Genomic DNA, 27,062 nt, shown 5'->3' on the forward strand with positions numbered 1-27,062 from the left:
CAGGTTAAATGAAAATTCTTAAGAATTCCGTGGAGAAACTATAGATGAGTCACTGCAAAATATCGGCCTGAAAAATGCAATACCCTTTTAAGCTAGTGCATGGGATACTCTTACTGCAACTTTCATTCAGTCATTGTTTCAAAAATTGTTTGAAAAACGATCTGACTGGGAGTGTTACGATATCATTTCTCTTTCGAAGTTACGACTGTAGATAGCTGATGATGCATACAAAATTCAATTCGTTGCAACTTTGCTTTGGAAAGTAGAACCACTGCAGCAAGCCTCTCAATCTTAAATCGAGCAATGGCTTGTCGAACCTCGTTCGGAACCCATATCTTTAAGTGAAGAATCCTGTACTGGCAACTTCGAAACTTGCACCGAGAATCGATTTTCCACTGTATGTAGTGGCAGTCAAAATAAAAGCAGCGCAACATATTGCAAATGACGAAAATACAAACGAGATAGAAATATTGAAAGGATTGAGACAGAGAGCATAATATCACCCCTTTAATATTTACTCAGAGGCAATTTTTGAAGATGCGCTTTATAACGCACAAAAAGACAGAGAAGAAAATGGAGTGCTAATCAACGACATCCAGTATGTTGACGCCACGATATGATCTACAAAGCCTGCTAGATAAGGTTGACAAATACAGTCTTAAGATTAATGTCATCAGAAATAAATTCATGGCTGTAAGTAGGAGAAATACCTAAAGCGTAAAATTATAAGTGCACGACCGAGTTGTAGAAAGGGTATCAAAATTTCGATACCTAAGGTGCTGTATTAATAAGAACTGCGACAGCTTCGAAAAAATTAAAACTCCAATAGATATGGCAACATCACTATTCTGCAACTATAAAAAAGTTCTCTGCAGTCACGAAATGATTATGCAGTGATTTAACAGGATAGACGCCCTCGAAATGTGAATATACAGGCGTACACCGAAAATCTGATGAACTGAACACATTTCAAACAGTGTCGTGCTTCGCTGACTAAACGAAGGCAGACAACTCCTTAAAAGCAAAGAAAGGCTTTTTATGTAACTCTTTGTAATCAAAAATACAGACTGCCTCAACTAATCCTGGAATGAGAAATTTTGGATTTATATTGCATAAGTATTTGACTATGAGAAAGCTCTGTTCAAAATGGGTGCCGCATTTGCTCACAGACAACACGCCGTGTCACAAGCCAATCAAATAAATGGCAAAAGTACTTGAATTGAATTTCAAATCGCTCCCACATCCACTGTATTCGGTTTGAATCCCAGCGAATACTGGCGGTTCGCAGACTGAAGAAAATAACTCGCCGGCTAACAGTTTCGCCCGAATGAAGAGGTTCTTGCTGAAACTGAGGCCTATTTTGAGGCAAAAGATAAATCGTTCTACAAAAGTGATATTGAAATGTTAGAGCGGCGCTGGAATGACTGCGTTGTTCTTGATAGAAATTACGTGGATGAGCAAAAATAAAAGTGTTTTATTTGTTAGGTCTGGGACTTTTAAGCTCAATATAATAAAATATGCCGTTTTTATTTGGTGAACTTACCACCAATTCTCTATTGTCAGCACTGAACGAGTACAAAAAGTCTTCCTTAAGTATGCTCCCTTTTCGCTCAATTTTCTGACCCTGGCCCATTATATAAATTCCATATACTTCTAAATAATCTTAAATAGCTAGAAAGTAGAAAATCGATTTTGTCGCTGTATTTTTATGCTTAAAATTCTCAGGACGAAAATTGACTGTGCATCTCTGTTAGAAATGATTAACTTTTCGATCCATATCAGGTCTTTATATAATAAATATCCGTTCAATATAAATGAAAATAAATGCCTGCAATGTCCCACTGCTCGCTGTCTTTATGAGCTCAATTAGATCTGAATTCTGTTGACTTCGATTTTAAATTTTCTAAACTACCTTTTTCTGCTCAATGAAACTGTGTATTATAATTTAAGTTTTTGATAGCGATATATTTGTAATACGTAGGAAGTGGGTAGGTAGGTGGCGTGGCTGTCGCAATGACTCACTTAGACCTTTCGTAGGTCCATTGGGATACCACTAGAGCTTTTTCTTACCCTATGGCTTCCTTTTCAAATCATCCGGTAGCTTTAATAAACGAGCAAAGCTTCGTTAGTTTTAGATGCGCTATGTCCGCTATATCAGTTAAAAATGACTTATCAAGAGTGCGGAGCCTTCTTGTAGCTAAGCTTGCACAATCACATAAAAGGTGTCTGACAGTTTCCTCTTCGCCTGTATTAAGACAGCTTCTACAGAAATCGAAGTGCGGGAGTCCTAACCTTCTAGCGTGGCTGTCTATTAAACAATGATCAGTTAATAATACCCCTATCATTTTTCTTACAGCTTCTCTGTTAAATCTTAACAAGCGTTTTCATCGACCGCTGTTCCATTTCGGCCAAGTATGTCTGCTTAGTTCGGCTTGTATTTACCTCTTTGATGGTTTCCCTATCTTTATGTCTATAGGTATAGGTATCAGCACCTTATCCGGTTGGAAATCGAGCGTTCTACCGATTCGAGCAAGTTCATCTGCCCTGCAGTTCCCTGCTATATTCCTGTGACCTGGCACCCAAATATTAATAATTATTATTAAAATAATTAGAAGTTTAAAATTCTGTGACTGTTTTGATTGGCTGACTCCAAGTTTATCGGAGTAAACCCCTCCACCTACTTTGCTGTCTAGTTTTGAGCCATCTGTATATATGCTTATATGATTTTCTCTAACCATAAGCCCGTTATCCCATTCCCCTTTGGAAGGAAATATTGCGACCAAGGATTTATTTGAGTTGATATCCTTGATCTAACAGAAATCCGTTGTAACAGGAATGCAAGGGATTTTTTTTTTTTAATTGAAGAGTGTCCTTTCTGGTTCGTTCTGAGTATCATGAATCACTTATTAGTGCCACAAAATGTGTACTCTCCGTATATTGGAAAATTAAAAAAAAATCGAAAAAAATCGGCTATGTTATTTTCTTGGTAAATTTCTTTGCAAATTTAAAAATATTGAAATATGTGCATTTATGAAAAATATCACTATATGAGCCGCTCAATGCACACATCGATTAACTCCACTTTTTGAATAATCTAAAATTAAAGTGTCAAGGCCCTTGGTACAGTCATAACTTTTTATATTTATAATAACTTTCCTGAATAATAAATATAAGGACCGTTAAATGGCAAATTTCTTTAGCAACTGAATAATAAGTAATTTATTTCAGAAGCCATTTCGATTAACTCCATACTCTAATATAAATCGTTTCAGTAACGCCGTATCTGTTTTGGCCGTGCATCGACGCTTATAAACAGCCGAAGATGCTCTCTCCCTCCCAATAATATTCGTAACAAAATCGCATCGGTAAACAGTCATTATGGAGCCATGTGCGAAAAAAATCAAAATATTTTTTCAACAGATGATTGGTACGATATAATCAACACATGTAAAAAGAAAGCGCCGTTTCATCTAATATAAATGACTCACCAAGGTTTTTTATCAACAAACCCCTAAGAACAGTCTCTCATTAACACAAAAGTAACCGTCACAGAGCTTTCAGTAAATTGGCTTAACCCATTAATGCTCACACATAAAACGGGTTAAGATAGGTGACTGAAATTTTCACCAAGTATTTGTGTTGATGCTAAACGGTTCATTTCCATTTTTCAAGAAAATATCTCAAAAGATGTGGGCGTGCCAAAGCGTAAGATATATCATACATAAGCGTATTTTGAGAGCTACTTCTATGAAAATAAAACTTCAATATATACATAGGTTTTGAATTCAAATCAACATTTTATTTATAAAGTGACATATTATACATCTATACGTTTTTAAATTTCTTAGTTATTTGATAAGTCAGTTACATGAGATTTGTAAGAACAATTATCTGGGTGCATTCCGAAACTACCTTTCATGCATATAAGTTTCGTACACTTGCCACAAAATTTGCATCGGCGTTGAATTCTGGAGTTGTTTACGTAGTGCTTGACTCCATCGTATCTAGTTTCGTTTTCTCGTTTCCTCTTTCGTGCTGAAACTGGACGAAGTTCTACTGGTTTTGAAAGAATGCTTACCAAAATAAGACTCCATCGATTCGTCTACAGAAAGTGAAGTTCCAAATGGTTTTCCAAGCTCTTTAAATTTTGTATTTAAATGATCCAGAATAAGCTGTGCTTTGAATGCTTTATTATTCACTACAATTTGTGTATTATTATTGAAATGAAGCTACCGATGTATTTTTTTGAATTGATTCCGCGCCATTGAACCTGCCACTAAATGGTTATACACATCACTTTCTGTCCCCCAGTACATCCAAATAGCTGATACCTAAAAATGCAACTAATAAATTTATCAGGTAATCAAGTGAAATTATGGTTGAGAATAGTCACTTTGTTGTACCCACCCCATATGTGTACAATTCCTCAAGATTTAGGGTCACCGCTTCATATCCTTTGTTTACAGCGTATTTTATAGTCTGTACTTGTATATATTTAATAAAATCGTCATAAAAAATTAGTTTAAAAAGTTGTAATGGATTTAAATCGTTATTCAAAATATCTGCTATAATATCCGGAGTGTGAACGCGTATTTTGTGTTTGTGCCTTCTCTTGTTTTTAGTTCTATTTTGGACCACTTTCGATGAATTGTGGGTTTTTCTTTTTCCTTTGAGTGGAAGTCACTGACCGCGTGGTTTTTGAATTGATCACATCATTAAAACAACTGTACATTATCTACTTCTGAATTGGCAATTTTTATCGCGCATGGCCTTTTTAGAACCCCACGGCCGAAGTCGCCCAGTATACCTTCATCCTTCTCATCTGCATCATCGCAATCGGATAACTCTTGTTCTTCAGGTGGAAGTAAATTCACAGCGATTGAATTGACATTTCTGATGTTGTCTATAATATCTGCATTATCGTCCTCATTCAGATCTTCGAGCCATCCAATTATCTCCTCAGTTGTTGCTTGTCTATAAAAAGTTATTATATATGAATGCCCATAAAGCCAAGCTGGAGTAGCGTTTACGTATGATAAAACATACGCAATGATTTGCAAAAAGCTAAAACACATTTCGGGGCGAATTTTTCACTGCATTTTATATGTATTCGATGCTTCATGGTTTCAACTTTGAGTTAATGCACGTATTTATGTTTATAATACTGTTGCTTGGTTTTTCTTAAGATATAAAACTCACCTGCGTGGCATTATTCATTTTTCCGAAAAATACTACATGAATGGCACGAAAAATTTAAATAAAAGAGCTTTAAACGACAACTAAAAAACTTTTCTTTTCAAATTACTCTTTTATCTCACTCGCCCTGTAAATATCAAAAGCTTTTATATAATATTGGGTTTTTGGTGAATTTTTGGAAAAAGCTCTTTTTGCGTATGATATATCATACTTTGTCATTAATGGGTTAAAATACGCTGGATAAAGTTAAAAAGGTCCAAACCCTATCTCATACAATTCAAATATGACTATAATGAAGATACAGAACTTCAAGCCATTAATATAAGAAAATCTTTAGTGGTAATGTAATCAAATCCAAATGACGAATCTTCGCATACAGCTGATGAAGAAGACATTATTTATAATATTGCTGAATCATCCCAAAGAATAATGCCGCTAACATAAACTTGCTACAAATTAATTACGAAAATTATCTAATAACCGCACTTCCAACATTCATTTTTATGGAAAAGCTGTGATAAAAATGTGTAATAACTAACTTTTTCTGTAATAAAAGCTTAAAAATGAAAAGACTAAATTTAACTTTATTATTTTTTTCAGTTGCCAAATCGTTTAACTCCATCAGTCACAAAAATACGATTTTTTGTTGGGTATTCTTTCTTATTAATTTTATATGCCATTAGATGAAAGCTATAACGACAATTATGCATTCCACATTATATATTTGAATTCATATTATCAGAGGAATTTTTAAAAACAATATACATTAGATCATCGCTTTTCTCAACTTTTCGTTTTATGGAGTTAATCGATGTGTGCACTGAGCGGCTCATATAAAAGATGATCTAAGTATTCTCAAATTTCTGTCATTTTCAACCAACAAATAGAACGGCTGCAATTTAAGTAAAGTTATAAAAGAAATTTGGTGTATAAAAACGTATATACCTACATCACAGAATAGTTTACAAATTTAAGTAATAGTTTTCTTCGTTTGGAATTTTTAAGCTCCATATCTTTAATTAAATCTTGAACAAAAAAGTGCCAAATCATCTCACATTTCATCACATTCGATTGCTAGATAAAGGCAAAACAAATATTATTCAAGAAGTCTTTCATTTCATTTGAAATTTATTTAAATATAAATGGATAGCCATTCGCAGTTTGAATTATTTCTGTCTTAATGACACTTCAAAACTTCACAAAAGACAATCTGCTGATTAAGTACTCAAGTGTTCATTTCTGTTTTTGTTGTTCTAGCATATTTTCCTAAACATTTGTTGTTGTATGAGCATTTGCTTTAGTCAGTGTAATCAGCTTAGGAGTTTGCAATGAGAGGCAAATTACGTATACGCCATGCAGCACTCAACTGCCCAAAAGCTAATATTTAGCAAACTTCACATTAAACGCTGAGCACTTCAAAACTAACACTATAATCCTATTCTTATGTAATTTTACTTTATTTTGTATTTGCAATGTAAAGCTTTCTATTAAATTCTTCCATCTAAAGCAAAAATGTGTAGGAATTGAAAAAGTGCTGTTATTTTTGTATATACCGACTTTCAATTGAAATATTTCTCACACACAATAGCTTCCGTCTATGCTTCAAATATTTCTTGTTTATATTGCTAACAATGGCATGAAAAATACAAAAAAAAACTTGGTTCAATAAGAAGAGAGTAAAGGGAATAGATAAATATAAAACCCTTTTCTCAACAAAAATAAACTCTCACTTTTAATATTGTGAATTTAGGACTTGTTTACTGGCGAATGTTTTTTAAATAGAATTTCATGCGTTTTTGCGCTAAGCACATCTTTTTTTACAAATTCAACAAAAAGTAAGATTTGTCTTAAGCAAGCATTATAGCGCGTTTTTAATAACAAACTTTTCTAATTTAAAAAATAAATTCTGAAATGAGGCAGCTTTGCCTGCTTTATGCTGTTTATTTAAACGAGAAATAGGCAGGCTCGAAATTTAGCTAAACCTTAAAAGCTAGTTTTTCTATAAATATATAAAAAAAATGCAATCAAAACAAAAAGTTCATAATTCTATGAAGTCTAAGTAAGTGCGATCGCCGTGCTGGAATAGGTTGGTGCGTGGCAACTCTTAGCTGCAATTTCCGTGCATTGAACACCAAAGAATGAAACCGTATTTCCTAATAGCGGCCGCAGGCAATGGCAAGCCTACGAGTATATTTTTGCCATGAAAAACTCATCGAAAAAAAAACCATCTACCATTCGGAGTCGGCATAAAACTGTAGGTCTTCTTTTTCTTAATTGGCGCCATAACGGCTTACGCGATTTTGGCGGAGTTTAACAAGACGCGCCGTTCTTTCTCGTACTAATCGGCGCCGGTGAAGCCAAGTTCTTCTCCACCTGATCTTTCCAATGCAGAGGAGGTCTTCCCTTCCTCCTCTACCACCAGCTGGTAGCGCATCGAATACTTTCAGAGCCGGAGCCTTTGTATCCATCCGGACGACATGACTCAGCCAACGTAGTCGCTGCGCTATGTCTTTGTCGTCGTAAAGCTCATACAGCTCAGCGTACCATCGCCTGCTGTATTCGCCGTTGCCAACATGCAAAGGTCCAAAAATCTGCCACAGAATTTTTATCTGAAACACTCCAAGCAACGCCACATCGGATGTTGTCATCGTCCAAGGTGCAGCGCCATACGTTAGGACGGGCGGATGAGAGTCTTGTAGAGTGTTAGTTTTGTTCGTCAAGAGCGGACTTCACCACTCATTTGCCTACTGAGTCCAAAATAGCGCTTGTTGGCAAGAGAGATTCTACGTTGGATTTCAAGGCTGTCATGATTATCGATGTTAATGCTGGCTCCTAAATAAACGAAGTAGGTACTCCCATGATAAATTTATTTACTACATTATTTATTAATTTATTTCAAGCTGGAACAAAAACCAAAAATAAAATATTCTATTCTTAGCAGAACCAGAACCAGTTTCTTGAATTTTTTTTTCTTCACCAACTTTTAAATTGTCGACTCATTTGGATAATTATTTCCACAAAAAAAACGAATTTCGCGATATGCTTTTCTTAAAGATCGACAATTTTCATAAAAAATAATAATAATTTGTTGTTGTTCTATAGTGTAAAATTGTACACCTCTCTACACGACAAATGTCAAAGCTGACATGGAGAAAAGGTACCGTCTTGGAATTATTCACTAGTGCCATCTAAGTGGGGGTGGTGCAAGGACCTTTACATCTGGTAATAATAGTAAACAAGTAAACTCGCTTTCTTTCAGAACTCAAAAAATTTAAATGTAATGTTAAATATTCTCTAAAAATTTTACGTTGTATAGTTACTATTATTGATTGTGACCTGAATAGATCTATTGTGCAGCCATGTAGCCTTCTCGAACAGTTTAAGGCTGTCAATAAATCCTAAAGCTGCTGTAGGCTTAATTTCTACCAGGAGGTTTGGATCTATAGCCCCATTTCCCAGGTAATTTAGTCTGCATTGTGCCACTGTTGGGTAGTCGCATAGAATATGTTCTGCTATTTCTTGTGCCTCTTTGCGAAGTCTACAGGAATCGTTTTCTATCACATCTATCTCTTTCAAGTGATAATTAAATCCTGTTAGTAGCTCCGTGTAAAGTTATATGTCCTCGCTGCTTAGGTTAAGCATTGCTTCTGCCTTTAACCGTTCTGGATATATCAGTCTTTTCGATTGCCGCATGCCCGATTGGATTCGTGGTCCTCGTTGTTTCTGCTCACGCTGAAAGGCAGTTTTGAAACTGTTATTTACCCCGCAAAAGGTAAGGGACCTATGAAGTGAGTGTTTGCCCCCTTTTTCGCTAAAGTGTCCGCAATTTCCCGGAACCCATGAAGGTTCAAGGTAGCAAAGTTTCTTGATGCTAGGGTGTTGAGGATTTTAAAACATTCCCAGACCAACCTTAATTGGAATAAGAAGCTATCCAGCGATTTTAGTGCTGCTTGACTGTCACAGGGAATGTGACCTCGTAGACATTGTCTGGCACACTGCTCTAAGGCGTAGACCTCCACCTGGAAAATGAAAGTGGATTTTCTAATTGCCACTGTTTTTTTCTCAAATGTGTTCCAACAATCCAGCCCCGGCACTACCGTCTTCCATTTTGGACCCATCAGTAAGCCACACCTGTGTGCCCTGTTTTAAGAATATTTCATTGTTTCTCCACGCTGAGCGTTGATTTTATCTTGGTATTAAAGTTCAAATTCCATTCGATACATAGGAAATGTTAGTAAAAAATAATGGCTTTCGAATTCACCAGACGCAAATCCGATGGACTATTCCATCTGGTCCATTTTGGAGAGCAAGGTGAGGACTAAAAAATATGCCAGTAGGATGCACTGAAAAAATCGATTATACGAGAATGGGCCAAAATATCTCAAGATCACATTCGTGCAGCATGCAACTAATTTTTTGATCGTTTGAAAGTGAATAAATGTTAAAACTGCAATCATTTGTGAACAAGTTTGTCTTTGAAATCAATAAAAACTAATTTCACACACAAAAGATCGTTCACCCTGTATATTAGCTTATAATCATTGCAAGCTAGTGTAGTTGTTTTCGGGCAAGCTAGATAGCTTTCACTGATCATTAAATAACGCCACTTAATTGCAATGTTAAAATCTCTTCTAAAATTGTGCCACTTGGTGAAATGTATCTTTTTGCGATAAAATAAATATGCATGATTACAGGGAAAGTCACCCCACGTATTTAAGGACATTCATTATTATTTATTTGGTTTCATAGCTTAATGTCCGTTCTCAAGCTATTCGATATAAGAGATTATTTAAAAGAATATTTTTTTTCTTTTTTTTTTTGATATCTCAGCTCAAGGTTCGATTTTTACTGTTTTTACATAAAGGCAATGCCATTTATACGTATATATTTTCCCATAGCTCCTAGATGAAAAATAGGGCCTCAATAAACAAGTTATAATTTCTTTTGTTTGGAGCTACATTTTTAATTTGACTCCAGGAACGGCCTGCTCTGTCCGCCTCTGCTGCTACTTGACGCCTCCATGTGTTGGCTGGTCTCCCGCACCTCTGGCTTCTTTAGCGATTCCAGTTTAGCGCTGTTCTTCGTCAATGTCTTCTCGTGGCTTGCGCAATGTGTGTCCGATCCATTTCCACTTGCGACGCATAATTTCTATGTGAACTGGGGTTTGCCCGGTAGCCGCCCAAAGATCAACGTTGCTTATAAACAAGTCAGGCCAGAATATCCGCATTATCTTTGGTAGGCAACGGTTTAGAAAGGATTGCAATGATTGTGATATGCTTGTTGTTAAGGTATTCTATGTTTCACATCCATACAGAATTATCGACTTCACCTTGGTATCAAATATGTATTTTCAGTTTTGTATGCTTGAAGATGTGGATTGATCTCCATACCTTGACCAGCAGGCCAAAATGTAACGCGTCCCTTAGATATTCGGTTGCGTATGCCAGTTATTGATCCGCCGTTTTTTTGAAATTATGCTCCCAAGGTAGCGAAATTCATCTACATCTTCAGGCGGCGTGTCGGCAATTTGAAGGACTTGCGCTGCGGTGGTGTTAATCCGCATTGCTTTGGTCTTTGCTTTGTTAATTTTTAGACCTGTTTGTGCTACTGCGTGGCATATCGCTTGTAGTTTATCTGATGCATCTGACTATTTGTGCGATAGTAAACAAATGTCGTCCGCATTGCCATTTAATGAAGGCATATCCCTCAGCCAAAAACGCCTGCCAATAACAACAACTTTTTTAACATTAGAATGTCACGTCAAATTAGAACACAAAGACGTCTATGTCGTCGTAATGCTCGCACAAGCAGCTCTTTGTTCTATCGCCTGTACTACTCGCCGTCGCCAATGTGGAAAGGTTCAAAATCCAAGCTTCTGCGCCATTCGTTAGAACGCGCATGATGAGAGCCTCATAGGGTGTTAGTTTTGTTCGTGGAGAGCGGACTTTACTACTCAATTGCCTACTTAGTCCAAAGACTTGTTGGCAAAAGTGATTCTCCGTTTGATTTAAAAGTTGGCACGAGTGATTTAATTGTAAGGGCAAAAAAAATAATTAATTTGTTTTTTTATGTTGAAATTATTTTGCAACGTACATAACAGCCTTCGAATTTAACTTCATTACAAAATTTCAGTTTTCAAACTATTATTTCGACTCAAGGCGAATCTATTAAAGGTGGTGTTGGTAAAACAGCTGATTTGTTTTTTTTCTTTCGCCGTGTCCATGTGGCAGTCAGTCTAGAACGAAACAAGCCGAATTCATGCTTTGTTTTCTACTTTTCAAATACTTTGCTTTGACAATCAAACTTACAAAACATTGTTGTTGGTCCAATGCCACTATCTTTATTGAATGCGCTTTGATTCGAATTTACACGGCGAAAGAAAAATGTTAATCAGCTGAGCAAATGCAACCAGCTTTAATAGCTGCGTCTTGTAACTTATGATTTTTCACTAAATGTTTATTATGTACTTCAAGCACTAGAAAAAAACAACTTTTTAGGGAAACTATCGTGCATATTATTTTAAAAACTGGTTTGTATCGAAAAAGGTAACTATTTATGTCCCTAATAAAGTGTCAAGAACGATTTTTTGGCTGAAGCTGTACATACCATAAATTAGTAAAATTCTTACATATACTAAATAGCTGCGTCGTGAGATTTTTCACTAAATATTTATTACTTCAGAGGACTAGAAAACACCATTTTGTAAGGAAAGTACTGGGTGTACGATATGAAGTGTTACCAACTTCACACTGCTTGTATCTGTAAAACAGCTCATGACATCAACGTCAAAATTGATCTAATGACAGTTCAATACATTAATTATAAGCCATCAAAAGCATTTGCGTCTCATTTTCGTTGAGTTTTTTTTTCTGTGATGGAATTCAAACGTAATAGTGTGATTGCGTTATATTTGCCTGGAAAATCACAACCAGCCATTGTTCGTGAGCTCAGTCCCCTCAAAGTGAATAAAATGTTTATGTATCGCACTATAAAACGTTGCAACGATACTGGTAGCATTGCAAAACGCTATGGAGGAGGATCATCGAACTTTTTAGTTTCTTTTCTCATGTAAAGGCCAAAAATGGTGATATTTTGAAATGATTGCATAGGGAACCCCCCAGGGGAGTTCCAGAGGGTGTGCCACTGGCATGGGTGGATCGGCCGTCCAAAGTTAGTGGGGGTCGGTCACACATTTGGACTCGATTGGAGCACCCTAATTGGGTCAAAGTGGGATTTTTCGTTCGACCCAAATTGGGTGACATCAGAATTCGTTTTAGAGGTATGGTTCCTTCGGCAAAGTTTCTTATTTTGATCCCTAGAATACGATTTTCACAGAGCAATGAGCGATTTTTAAATCGACCTGCCCTAATATATATATTAGTAAAACGCTTACATAGATATAATAGTTGATGCTTCAACAATCGCTAAGCTTCAATTGCTAAGATAACCTCTCCTTCTGTGAAGCCAAACAATAAGCATCCTTTGTGCTGCCGTTATGCTGCGGTTGTTTTGATGATGCAGTTATTTTTCCTACTATCCATCAAATCAAAAATATTTACGTACATACATATGAATACAAATATCGAACATAATAGTTTTTGTGGAATTGCAAGCAACTGCATGAAATTTTGAAACTTTCAATTAAATTAAATGGCTTTTCGAGTGCAGTCGAGTAGCTCAGCAAATCTCCATTCAAAAATCCTTGTGATTGTGCCAGTGTACGGAAGATTGTGCGCAGCTTAATAATTTGATATAATAGCATTAAGAAAGATAAAACAAAATACATCAAGCAAATAATGTTTACTTTATATTCGGATTAACACAGAAGTCTATTTACATTTCGCATAAAGTCATAATAATAAACGTAGAATATTAACTAGTGAAGCAATGCATTCCAACATTCCATTTCTGCATTTGAACATGCAAAGAATTTCATTTTCCCCTGTCAATTCATTGCTTGGCTTTCAAACCCTTTGAAGTGGACGGGTAAGTGCATTTTTCACAACGGAAATAATCGAATAATGAGTGAAGAAATTCTTCATTTTAGAGGGCTTATCAGTACGAAAATTTCATTCATTCATTATTAATTTTATTTAAAAATTCTCATTCCTATCTTTTCGCTTCCTTAATTTATAATCAACGTGTAGCATCCAACATATGAAACTTTTCTCCTCAGCACAATTCATGACTCATTCCATGTATCTGAACTCATACAACAATTTAGTATTGCCTAACTGCGGCGAGTAAAAAATAAAATAAAATAATAATTACCTTTTTCTATGAAAGGCTTTACAATACTCAACTAAACTTCATCAATCGTTCAACTCTTGCCAGCCTTAATACTACGAATAATGCAAATACGCTTAGAAAATATTGCGCAGTTTTTTCGCTGACATGCAGGCTATGTTGGTATAGGGAATTTTTCTTGCAACATACTTTAACCCTTTGGGGACGGGTGTCGGCATATAGCCGCCCAAGCCGTTTTACCGGTCCAGACGCGCGTCGGCATTTTGCCTACCAAATTAGTTCGTAGCTGTAACGCTCGCGAAGTCTGACGTTCTGATCGTAGAGTCACGTTTTCATTCAAAGCCATTAACGACGAAATCTTATCTTCCTTATAATGTAAACTTACGATGTGAGATGACGGTAGAGTCAGCACGAATTTCAATTCTTCGATTCAGTCTCTCAGTGTCACTGCCAAAGGAACCAGCAGGCTTTTTATATACAGGGTGGCGCACGAATCGTGCTACAAAAACAAAACGTAATAACTTTTTTTCTCATCAATGTATTTAACTTTTTGTTTTTTTATTGTATAGATAATTCAATTTTATTTTATGTAACTAATTAGTTTTGAAAATAATAGAACGTAAATGCCCTCCATGCTCATTCACGCATATGCGACACCTGATGAGAAAATTTTTCATTGCGCACTGAAGGGTTGAAGTCGGGATCGCCTCAATTATTGTTGTGATGGACTGCTTCAATTCAGTCAAATTACTTGGTTTTGCTTTATACACCTCTTGTTTGAGATAACCCCATAAAAAAAAATCCGGTGCAGTGAGGTCAGGTGACCTTGGGCGGCCAGCGGAAAGTGGAATTTCTGGATATCAATTTATTTCTAAATTTTCGTTGGAGCTCCTCCATAACCGGTCTGGCTATATGTGCAGTTGCTCCATCTTGCTGGAACCAAATGCTGTTAAAAGGGATACGTCTTCGCCGCAGTTCTGGATAAAAAAACTCCTTCAACATGTTTAAATAACGGTCCCCATTTACAGTCGCTGTTACACCGTTTTCTTCGAAGAAGTATGGCCCGACAATGCACCTTGATGAAACTGCGCACCACACTGTGACTCGTTCTGGGTGCAGTTCCATCTCATGGAGTATTTGCGGATTTGATTGACTCCATATACGGCAATTTTGCTTGTTTACCTTGCCGTTTAGATCAAAATGGGCCTCATCAGACATAAACAAGCAATTTATGAAGTTGTTGTCTTCTTCGGCCATTTCAATAATTTGTTGGCAAAATTCCAGGCGAATAGGCAAATCCAGAGGGTTTAATTTGCTTGTGATTTGAACTTTGTACGGAAACAAGTTTAAGTCATCATGAACTATCCGCTGCAATGATCGTCTGCTAACTCCAATTTGCGCCGACAAGTTACGAGTCGAAACTCTTGGATTTGCCTGAATTGACGATGCTACAGCCGCGATTGTGGCTTCGACCCGAACATGGGGATCTCGATGGTACGGTCTGCGTGCGATGCTTCCAGATTCAGCAAACATGTTCACCAGCCTCATAATGGTCCATCTGCTCGGGGGAGTGCCGCCAAACTCCCGCCTAAACTCCCTTTGGACGGAAATGATGGACTGCAAAGCATGGTACCGCTGCACTATCCAAATCCTCTTTTCGGTATCCCAAGCCTCCATTTTTTGTAAATCTAAATACTAATCTGCAAAATAAAAAAAAAAAAAGCCGATTACTCACACAGAAAAAAAGTTATTACGTTTTGTTTTTGTAGCACGATTCGTGCGCCACCCTGTATTTTATATTTTATCCTACATACGATGGCTAAGCGATCTAGAGATGATACGATAGATAGTGACAGCTCTGACGAATATTAATTTGAATCTGATAAGACAAAAGATGACGGCATTACTTCGCCAATCTGAACGTTACCACACAATTCCGGAAAACAAATCGTATACATAAATACAACCAAACTTCTTTTTTTCAATTTCTTTGCTTATAATTATTTTTTGATTTAATGAAAAATGTTTTATGTGTTAAATAAAGCATAAGCTTTTAGACCGTTTAATTTTTTTTTTTTTTTTTTTTTTTTTTTTTATAACTTACTTTATTTGCAATCTATCTACTATAAGACATTCAGCAAATTAGATCTTATAAGATAATGGCAGCGGTAGTTTTGCTTTTGTGCAAATCTACATAGAAATTACAACAGCTTATTAACTTGTACAGTTCGTTCTTAAATTATTAAAATTCATTAGTACTTCAAGATTGCTTAAATTCATTGTTTGTTAATATTATCACTTAAGATTAACTAACTAAATTTTACCTTAAAGTTTATAGGTTGAGTAGATTCATACTAGAGGAATGGCAAGTCTAAGATATGATTGCGTTTTAACCGTATAGTTTCATTGGTTGTGTCTAATAAACAAATAGCAGCTGGATTTATGTGATTAGATAATCGTTTCAGATATCTAGTACTATATTTTCGAATTTCATTCTTTACAAAAGGAATACCTAAGTCCTTATGGATAGATTCATTGGTAATAAACCAAGGGGCATTAACAAGGCTTCGCAATGTTTTCGATTGGTAACGTTGCAAGATCTCCACATTGGAGTTGCTAGCAGTTCCTCATAGCTGTATTCCGTAGGTCCAAATGGGCTTCAGAATAGCTTTGTAGATCCGTATTTTATTTTCTAGGCTAAGTTGAGAGTTACGGCCAAGCAGCCAGTGCATACGTGTTGTTTTAATTTTTAGTTGTTGTTGCTTAGCCTGAATGTGACTTTTCCACGTGAGGCGTCGATCAAGATGCATCCCTAAATATTTAACTCTGTCACTAGTGGGAATTTGTTTATTATTTAAAAATACAGCAGGGCATTGCCCTCTTCTTAATGTAAAAGTGACATGTGTAGATTTTTCGGAATTAACTTTTATTTTCCATTTGTTAAGCCAAGACTCCAAAATTTGGAGTTGATTTTGCAAAAGATATGAAGCTTCTACAGGGGACTCGTTATAAGCGATAAATGCTGTATTATCAGCAAAAGTTGCTACTTCTACTTTTTCTGAATTGGGCATATCAGCTGTAAACATAGTATAAAGGACAGGACCTAAGACACTACCTTGGGGTACACAGGCATTAATGTTATAAATTTCAGATGAGGCATCCCCGTGCCTTACATAGAAGTGTATGTCACTTAAATAAGATTTAAGTACCAGATAGAAATGTGCTGGTAATATCTTTTTTACTTTGAACAGAAGTCCCTGGTGCCATACCCTGTCAAATGCTTGTTCAACATCTAAAAAGGCTGCAGAACAGTATTTTTTCTCTTCCAGTGCAGCTGTAATTACATTTGCGACCCCATGGCACTGCTCTGGTGTACCATGTCTTACTCTAAACCCAAACTGATGTTCAGGTATGATGTTATGATCCTCAATTACAGGCAACATTCTTTGCAAAAATATTCTTTCGAATATTTTCGAAAATGTTACCAGCAGACTAATAGGACGGTAAGACTTGACACTATTCTCGGGTTTATTGGGTTTTGGTACCATGACCACAATGGCACATTTCCACTGGGTGGGATAATGGTATAAATTAAGAATAGCATTGTATATTATGGTTAGGAATTGTATAGCTTTTTCAGGAAGAGCCTTAACTACTTTGCTATCGATGTAGTCATATCCAGGTGATTTGTAGTTATTTAATCTATGAATTTCTGTAGTAACTTTATTATTTGATATCTTATTGATTGGTAAGTCCATTTGACATGGAGATTCGAGAAAGTTCAATATCTCTACTTCATCACTGCTGGTACCTACGGAATTAGGTTGAAAAGTTTCAAAGAGGTGTTTTGCAAATGCCTCTGTTTTGGTTTCGTCACTCCTACACCATACGCCGACTGAATCTCTGCGCCCTCCAATACCTCTCGTCCTCAGCGACTCTCGTCCGTCGAGCGGCTCCGTCCCCAAAGCGTTAAGTACACCCGTTTTTATCTGTGTTGAATAAATCGGTGGTTCGGTTATTCGATTATTTGGTCAACCTACTTAGCGTTTCATTTGTGCGCCCATAGATGGTGACTCAGGCCTGAGCTAAGGTACTTATGAGAGAGTTTTTAAAAGCATAAGACCTTCTTTTCCTTCTTTCTTTCTTTTTGAGCTAAAATAATACCTTTAATAGGCGGCAAATTTATGTATATACTTTTTGCTCGATCAAAGTTAGGTCTTTCAAATTTTCTCTATTCAACGAATGCTCGTGATTTCTTTTATATGGCAGAAAACACCAGCACCATCAGCAAAAAAAATGTCAAAATTCAATGGGATTTTAAGTGAGTAGAAACTTACACTTAGTTACACGATAATTCAATTGGCTATGGAAATTATTCTAGTCTATGGCGCTAGTCGCTTTTTTCTTGTGCTAATCGGCGCCAGTTGGGTACACCAAATGAAGCCAAGTCCTTCTCCACCTGCTCTCTCCAATGCAGAGGTGGTACTCCTCTTCCTCTGCTACCACCAGCTTGTACCACATCGAATACTCTCAGAGCCGGAGCGTTTGTACCGATTCGCACGACATGGCCCGGCCAGCGTAGCCGCTGGATCTTTATTCGCTGCGCTATGTCTATGTCGTCGTAATCCTCGCACAAGCTGCTCTTTGTTCTATAGTCTACCGTCGCCAACGTAGAAAGGTTCAAAAATTTTGCGCAGAACCGTTCTCTCAAACACTCAAAGCGTCTCTTCATCGGATGCTGTCAGCGTCCATAAGTTGGGACGGGCATGATGACAGCCTTATAGAGTGTTAGTTTTGTTCGTCGAGTGTGGACTTTACTACTCTGTTGCTTAGAGATTCTACTTTGGATTTCAAGGTTGACATTGTATAGGTATTAATGCTGGTTCCTGAACGAACGAAGTCTTTACCTCGAAATCATAACTGTTAACAGTGACGTGCGTGCTGACACGAGAGTGCGCCGACTGATTGCTTGATGATAGGAGGTATTTCATATTACCTCGCCCTCATTCACCACCAGATCTATTCGTTTTGCTCCTTTACCCAGTTTGGAAAAGGTAGAGCCAATAGCGTACTTGTAAAGGCCGATGGTGTCAATATCATCGGCAACGCCAACAATTGTACGCTCTTATAAAAAATGTGCTTGAACAATTGAGTTCTGCGCTTCGTACAATCTTTTATTTTCTTTTTCTTGAAGCAGTTGGACGATAGCGAGTCACCCTGTTTGAAACCTCATTTGGTATAAAGAGCTCGGAGAGGTGTTTCCCAATTATGACGGCGTTGCTGGTTATTGTAATATTCACCATCATCAGGCAGTGTTACAGCTCAGGGTTAGCTTTAACTTCATTTACAATTTTCTTGCAGGCGTTACGATTTTTGGCTGTTTCCCTCCAGTTGTTTACGTGCAACTTTCTCAGGTCAATGATGACTTGATCTAGCCAGCGCACAGTGATGGTTCATATTTTATATATATTTATATAATTTGCGCGTACACCCTTTTTGGTTGTCTGGCCAAACTCCTCCTCCTAGTTGGGGCGTGCGTCTTGATGTTATTCCACAAATGGAGGGACCTACAGTTTCAAGCCGATTCCGAAAAGCAGATATTTTTTTTTATGAGGAGCTTTTTCATGGCAGAAATACTCTCATACTTTTTCTTCTTTTTGATCTTTCACCGAGACTGTTTTTAGATACCCAGAAAATTTTCTTTTCTTTTATTTCGCGTATATAAAAAAGTTGTTTCTTATTTTTCTTATTTTTGTGTCTTATTTTTTAACGAAATTTTCTTTTCAGTTCTTAAGTGTCCATGTAGCCAGCACTGTCGTGTAAACCCGCGACATTGCGTCTATGCTGATCACTCGCCTAATTAGCGTAATCAAGCGTAAGTGCAGCCCTCATATTATTTCACTTTTATTCATATTAATTCCAACTTAAATTCCAATTCAGACCCATTTCCATTTCCATACATTTTTCAGTTTACTATTGATCGTTTTTTTATTTGTGTAATGTAAATTCTTCTCCCTTCCTTTCACTTTGCATAAAATCCTGCACATTCCCAAAGAAATTAATTCACTTAGCGCCACATTAAGTCACGCCCCGAACTACAAAAGTCTTGGCGCGTGCTTGCATTGGTGTTGTTGTATGCATACTTACTAATTACTGTTGGCTTATGCTAATAAACGGCAATACAGGTTTTACAAAAATATGCAGACAATGCAAAGAGCGCAAGTGGATAAAAATTACCAAGAAAAATACTTAAATGAAAGAAAATAAACAAAGAATATAGTAAATAAAATAACAAAAAAAGTCGGTGTAAAATTAGAGCAGCAACGAAATAAATAAAAACAAGGGGAAGCACAGCATACTTCACAATGCATCAAATGTCCGGTCAACAAGATTAATTTCCGGACCACCGATTCAAGCAAACAGTTCGTTAGCACTGGCGTCAGGCAAGAAGGCTGAAATTCCCACCAAGCGCAAGTCTCCGGCTGTAGTGGAACTTCAAGAATGGTAACTTAATATACACAGTATGGTAAGTAGAAGATGAAGAGTAATTGAAATAACGGCAGTGTAAGCAAAAGCAAAACCAACAACACTGTGCTGACACTCAGACATCTATCTGTAGACTGAGCTAAATATGTATGGCGAAGCTGGATTATGCAAGCAGGTGTGTTTTCATATATAAAAGAAAACAATCACAGTGGCACAAAGAAGAAGTAAAATAGCTTATATTTGAGCGGTGAGATTATCATAATTGGATTGCTATAAACTCTGATGGGTGAATTTAATATTATGCTTAGGGGGTTAGGGGTAGTCAGAAGCGCGAAAAAGTTATGATTTTAAATCTTTTTTTTTTTTGCTTATCAGTTGCTTTATTTTAGAAAAATAAAACAACAGCATTAATACATCATATTCCAACTTCACCTCAGCGAAATTTCAAGCAAAAAAATTACTAATTGTAAAAGTTATCGCTGTTTGTGTGGAGTCAATCGGACAAGACAAATTAGTTGTATTAATAGATAATCTTGTGCCTGATCAAAGCCTTTTTTCAAAATAAGCAATATGGCGGCCACAGCAAATATTTTTCAAATTTTCAGAAAAAAAACCGACAATTAATTGTTAAAAAAAATTGACATTTTTGAAAGAAAAATCTTTCGATCAGGCACAAGTTTTTTATGTTTTCCAAAAGCAGTATAAATTTCATTGAAATCTACGAAGCGGATTTTAAGTTACAGAGCTCACCAGTTCAAAGCACATAGTTTCGAGAAAAACGCATTTGAAGTTTTGCTATCGATTACCGGAGCGCCGGAATGCCCTTTTTTAATTGTTGAATAGCTCGAAAAGTATTTGTGGGATTCACTTCAAATTTTCACACAATATTTCCTAGATATTATATTTTAATAAAATGCAAAAACAAATTCGATTTTTTTGAAAATTTTGACTATCCCTAACACCTTAAAATGACTTCTCCATGAAGAGTTTCTAGTACGACTCAGAAGAAGGAAATTAAACCATTTCTTATCTCTTCTCTCTCCTATACTATACCTCTTATCCGATGTAGAAAATCTTTTAATTTTATTTAAAATTATATGCACTCAAAACATTTAAAATAAAATCATAAAAATATAAATATAAAAAATTTAAAAATTCAGGCATTTTTTTTTGGAAAACATGCCCAGCTTTGGGGGGTATGCGCAGCAGGCACTTAAAAGAAAATCGATTTTATTTATTTCTTTTTTTCTAACTTAAAATATATTTGACTTAATATAGATCATAATTTAGTTACTAAAGGTAGTGGCAAGGGAGTTTTGACACTCCCTTACAAAAAGCTGCCTTTCACAGAGAAGGAAAAACAAGGAAATTTGTGCACCTTTCATGAAAAATGTAGTGGATTGGTCTACAAAGTAAGTAACTAACAGAGGAGTTTAAATTAAAAGAAAAAAAAACGAAATGAGTTTGCAGGAATTTACCAGGTGTATACTTATGAAATGAGACTTTCAGCTATTAGTCCATAGAAAATTATAAAAAATCCGAAGTGGTGATTTTAGCGTGGAGAACGAGGACCGTGACCGGCCACCGAAAAAGTTTGAGGACGCCGAATTGCAAGCATTGTTGGATGAAGATGAGGATCAAATGCAAGAGATGATGGCAGAGCAGTTGGGAGTGACCCCGAAAACCATTTCCAAACGTTTGAAAGACATGGGCATGATTTTAAAGGTCAGAAGATGGATGCCGCATGAACTGACTGAAAGGCAGCAAGAAAACCGAAAAACCACTTGTGAAATGCTGCTCTCCCGGTTCAAAAGTAGTATTTTTTGCATCGAATCGTTACGGGTGATGAAAAATGGGTGTATTTCTCCAATACCAAGCGTAAACAATCGTATGGCCCGCCCGGCCACAAGCCAGAAACAACGGTCAAACCAAATTGCTTCGGCCGCAAGGCAAAGCTGTGTGTTTTCTGGGATCAGCGTGGTATGATAGGGTACGAGCTATTAAAACCAGGTGAAACAGTTGACGGTGCACGCTACCAACGACAATTGGCCGATTTGAACATCGCTATACACCGAAAACGCCCAGAATATGCAGCCCGGCGTCACAAAGTAATTTTTCTTGACGACAATGCACCGCCACACCGAACATGATCGACCCGGGAATTGGTGGAGACGTACGATTGGGAACCGCTGGTGCATGCGGCTTACTCACCAGACTTAGTGCCTTCCGATTGTCATCGATGGGCCATGCACTTTCCGAGCAGCGGCCAAAGACGGCCAATTTTTTTAGCGCGGCATCCACAAATTGCCTGAGAGATGGGAAAAATGTGTCGCTAGCGATGTCTATTATTTTGAAGATTAAATTTGCAACCATTTTTTGTTAATAAACGTTTGAAATTAAAAAAAAAAGTCTCATTTCATAGGTATCTCTTTTATTTTTTTTTTTTTGTTTTTTGCTTGTTTTTTTTAAATATTAATTAATATATATTGGGTTGGCAACTAAGTAATAATAAGACATCAGAATTGATCGTTCGGTTGGGTGATAAGCGTTCAAAGTAGCCAATTCCTTTGTAATCCCACCAAACTGATAAAAAAACCTTCTTTTGATGAATATCAGCTTTTGATGTTGTTTGAGTTGATTCACCTGGCCTGCTCCAGGATCTTTGCCGCTTGATATTGTTGTAAATAACCCATTTTTCATAGCCAGTTATCGGTCGTTTTAAAAATGGCTCATTTTCCTTACGTTTCTTTAGCAAATCGCAGCTGTTAATGAGTTGTGTTAAATGCGTTTCTTTCAGTTCGTGAGGAACCCATGTATCGAGTTTTTGAACATAGCCAAGTAGTTTTAAATGATTTTCAATGCGTGTATGGGATACATGAAGTTTCTCTGCAATCTCACGTGTTGTACTGTGATGATCCGAATCGATTATTGCTTTGATTAGGGCGTCATTAACTTCAACTGAACAACCAGAGCGTTTTTGATCTTTGAGTGAAAAATCACCACAACGAAATTTGGGAAACCAATTTTGACACTGCCATTCTTTTAAGGCTTCGTTCCCATAAACAGCACTGAGCTTGCGATGCGGTTTTCTTTTGCGGAAATTAAAAAAACGACGAAAATGTTCCTTTTGATTTTCGGATTCCATTCAACGAACGCCAAACGACAATTACGCAACCTATCAAAAAACTTTTTTTACTGATTGACAGCTGAGCTGCCAACTATCAAATAACAAAATGTGTTTTACATTTGTACTACGTCTGTAAGCCTAAAAATTCACCTGTAGATGGCTTGAGGTAAATCCGCAATTACATAGTTGCCAACCCTATAATTGGCGCGTACACCCTTTCTGGATATTTGGCCGAGCTCCTCATTCTATTTGTGGCATGCGTTTTGATGCTGTTTCACAATTAAGCAATAAATGTGTAATTTCGCTTACACCAAATTTTGCTTAGATTTTAGTTTGTTATGACCTGCCAAGTGGCCGCCGCTCCCTCATTTGATGTTTCAAGTTCAAAGTAGACATTAAGTCCGAGATCAATCGCAAAACGGTCATGCACGAACCGCTCTAATTATGGGTTTTACAGCCGAAAAGGACTCAGACAGTAACCCCTTGGGTACATTTGATGTCTGTGACACGTCATGTACTTGTTTGCTCTAGGAGCGAAAGTCTTCTTAATACTACATAACATATGGGCTAAAAAGTCTCCGGCTTAACAAATAGATGGCAATAGTTTCTTTACATACAACTCTTTTTCAGTTCTTACTAACGTTAAAAAGACCGCTGTTAAAATTTCCTGATCTTCTATTCATTAGTTCGTGAGTTATTGTGCTAAGAGTGACGCTACTTTTGTTATTTTCAAAGCATTGAGTCAAACATATTTTCCTGTCTTAATTTTACACTCCTTCTTCATGGCAAAAATACCATTCAAGTAAAGCAATGACTTGAAAAGTGTTATGAGGACTCCACCTCATCAGAACAACAACAAAGCGATGGCTTGCTGACTTGTGATGGTCGTAGAGATGCGGTTGATGCACAACGCAGTGGACGTCCAAATGAGCGGATAACACCAGAAAACATTAAAAAAATCTACAAATGCATTTTGAAAGATTGAAGAGTGAAGTTGCACAAGTCAATCAAAATAATGGCAAAACTACATGAATTGAACTTCGCATTGCTCCCACATCTACCGTATTTGCCAGATTTGGCTCCCAGTGACTACGGGCTCTTCGCAGCCCTGAAAAAAATACTCGCCAGCAAGAAATTTCGCTCGAATGAAGGGTTATCGCTGAAACTGCGGCCTACTCTATGATCAGAAAGTACCGGGAATGCTTAAGTAAACCAAGACAGAGTTAAGTTTCAGGAAAATTTATGTTATCTCCTTCAAAATCTGACCTGTTTGAAGCAACGCCCATGTGCCAACGTTTTAACCCAGTCCTCCATGCACTCCTGGTAAGCTGATGAAGGGATGACCTTCAGCTCCTTCATCGCATTCTCTTCGATCTCCTAGAGATTTCAGCTCTTTCCACGAAGTGGTAACTTCAACTTAGGAAGCAAAAAGACGTCGCATGGAGCCATATCAGGTGAAAACGGTGCTTGCACGATGGTATTTACTTGGTGTTTGATCAAATAATCCAGCACAATTTGAAACTGCAAAAATCCATGAACTGTTTGCCCACATTTTCGGCCGTTAGCGACGTACAGCACCTCTAAAACGCTTCAAAACGGATAAATAATATTCTTTATTGACTGTCTGGCCCGATGGAAGGTACTCATGGTGCACTACGCCTTGGCAATAGAAGAAAATAGTCAACATGTTTTGATGATAGTGTATTTTGAGGCAAAAGATAAATCGTTCTACAAAAGTGGTACTGAAATGTTAGAGTGGCGTTGATAAGTAAAACTAATTGTGAGTCAGGCCCGGCACTTTTCAGCCCATATAACGCTTATAGGACAATAAACTTTTCATGAAATTTTCCATAACTGAATTGCAAAGAGGCTGCCCTATGTCCTCGATAGCCTCACGAATTCCATCTTTGAGGTCTTGAATGAACCCTGGCCTGTTGGCGTAGACCTTCTTTTTTACGTGGCCCCAAAGAAAAAAGTCGCAATGTGTTAAATCACAAGTTCGCGGTGGCCAATTGTGATCACCTCCGAGAGATATCACGGCCCGGAAACTTTTCCCATAAAAGATCAATAATTTCGTTGCTTGTGTGGCACGTAGTACCAGCTCGTTGAAAATAAACGTTGCTCAGATCAATACCATCCCATTTCGGCCATAAAAAATAGTTAATCATCTCTCGATAGCGTAACCCATTCACCTGTAACACCTGTTATTGGAAAACCCTTTATGATGTCACAAATATTTTAGAAATAAATGAGTTCTTATGTAAAATGTCCTGCTCTTACATACCACTCCAAGCAACCAAAAATGAAATTCGTGCCACATGCAAATACCCAAGTGGTTCATATTTTTCGTTTTTATTTTCAATCTTCTATTCAGTTTTGATGATGAATTTAGAATTCATACTGTTACTTAAATGTCTAGTTTCAGTTTAGTGTTGTAAAGCTTTAAAATTTAGCAGCCTGATAGGTTTTAACATTGATTAATGGAATCGGGTATTAGTAATTCATTATTCTTCTTTGATTTATTCAAAATAAAATACTTTAAATTTTAATAAAAATCATAGAATTCTACTTATTTTCTCTCTACTTTATTTTTTAATTCGGACCTATTAGAGAATGCAAAACTTAAACTAGGCTGAGCGAAAATATTTCTTCATTTTTTTTTATTTTACCTTCTCCTTCCGCATTGAAATTCCGCTTCGCGCAGACACAAGTGCTATGCCCTACTTCATTATTTTGTTATTTCACCCTAAGTGGCGCAGCAGACTCGAGCAGTTCTTATTGTTTGTTTGTTTTTTCTTTATTGATTTTTAATTTTTCTCAGCGCGCTTTTAAATGTTTTAAATTGTTTCAACTGTAACTCAATAATTTCTGACTTATTTCTGAGTTCAGGCCGCGCGTAATTGAAATATACGTATGGCTGCCCTTATTCTTGAATTTGCAATCACTCCATTTTTTATGCAAATAAAAGCTTTTATGCGACTTAGTTTTTATGTGACACGAGTGTCTTTTAAGCACTTTCTCGATTGCCCGAGAGCTAAACACTCTTTTGGGACTAATTTGGAACTACTCGGATTGGACATGAAAAGTAGCTCGAGGTATGGGTGTCAAGTGAGTTAGCATAAAACAGAGCTTCATGAGCTAAATTTCAAACTACGGATTGTCGCCGAAACGCAACAAAATCAATTCACTTCTGAAGTGGATGTTGACGGGTGCTGAAAAATGGGTCATATACATGAATGTCGTGAAGTGAAAACAGTCGCGGTTTTTGTTGTGTGATTGATAAAAATGGCAGGTAGTCTTCTAATATGGACTACTGCCCTATAGCCATACTCTTAGCTCGAACCTGTGGTTGTTGTTGTTGAAGTGATTGAGTATTTCCACTTAAATAATCCTAATTAGTGACCAACACCGTCCTCTCTGTCCTCGTGTGATAATGTATTATTTTTTTGTTCTTTGCTCTTTTTTTTTTGTTTTTTGTTTTGTTTCTAAGTCAGATCCATTTAGTGAGGTCGAAGTATAGCAACAAATTCTTTACCTCGATGTGAGAACTCATAGCTGTAAGAAAGGCTTACCGAAGCAGCGGCGTTGTATTCAAGCTAGCCCTGGAGATTCACATAAGTAGTGGAAAAGACTTTCCTTCACCCCTTCCTCTTGACAGCTTCTGCAGATGGGACTGAAGGGGGAGTTGAGTCTGCCTGCATGATCCCCTACTTTCGAACCTGTACTGTCTAGATTTGGACTATCCGCAACAAACAATCAGTCAGCTCAGACCAATGGATAAGACTTCTCAGAAGCTTCGAGAGCTTCTTTCATTATTATACATCCACCTTATCGTATATCGAAGTGATTACCCCTACCGGCGTGTGATTTCGCTCGTGAATAAAAAAAATCAATAAACATTAACAATAAACTGTTTTCGTCTTCAACGCTTAACTTAAGCATTAAATTGAGAATCATCATCAACATCAGTTGAGAGTGCATCGGTTGATGATATTTTAGTTGAGGA

Source organism: Anastrepha ludens, chromosome 2 (genome assembly GCF_028408465.1).
Source record: "Anastrepha ludens isolate Willacy chromosome 2, idAnaLude1.1, whole genome shotgun sequence".
Taxonomy (NCBI): Eukaryota; Metazoa; Arthropoda; class Insecta; order Diptera; family Tephritidae; genus Anastrepha; species Anastrepha ludens.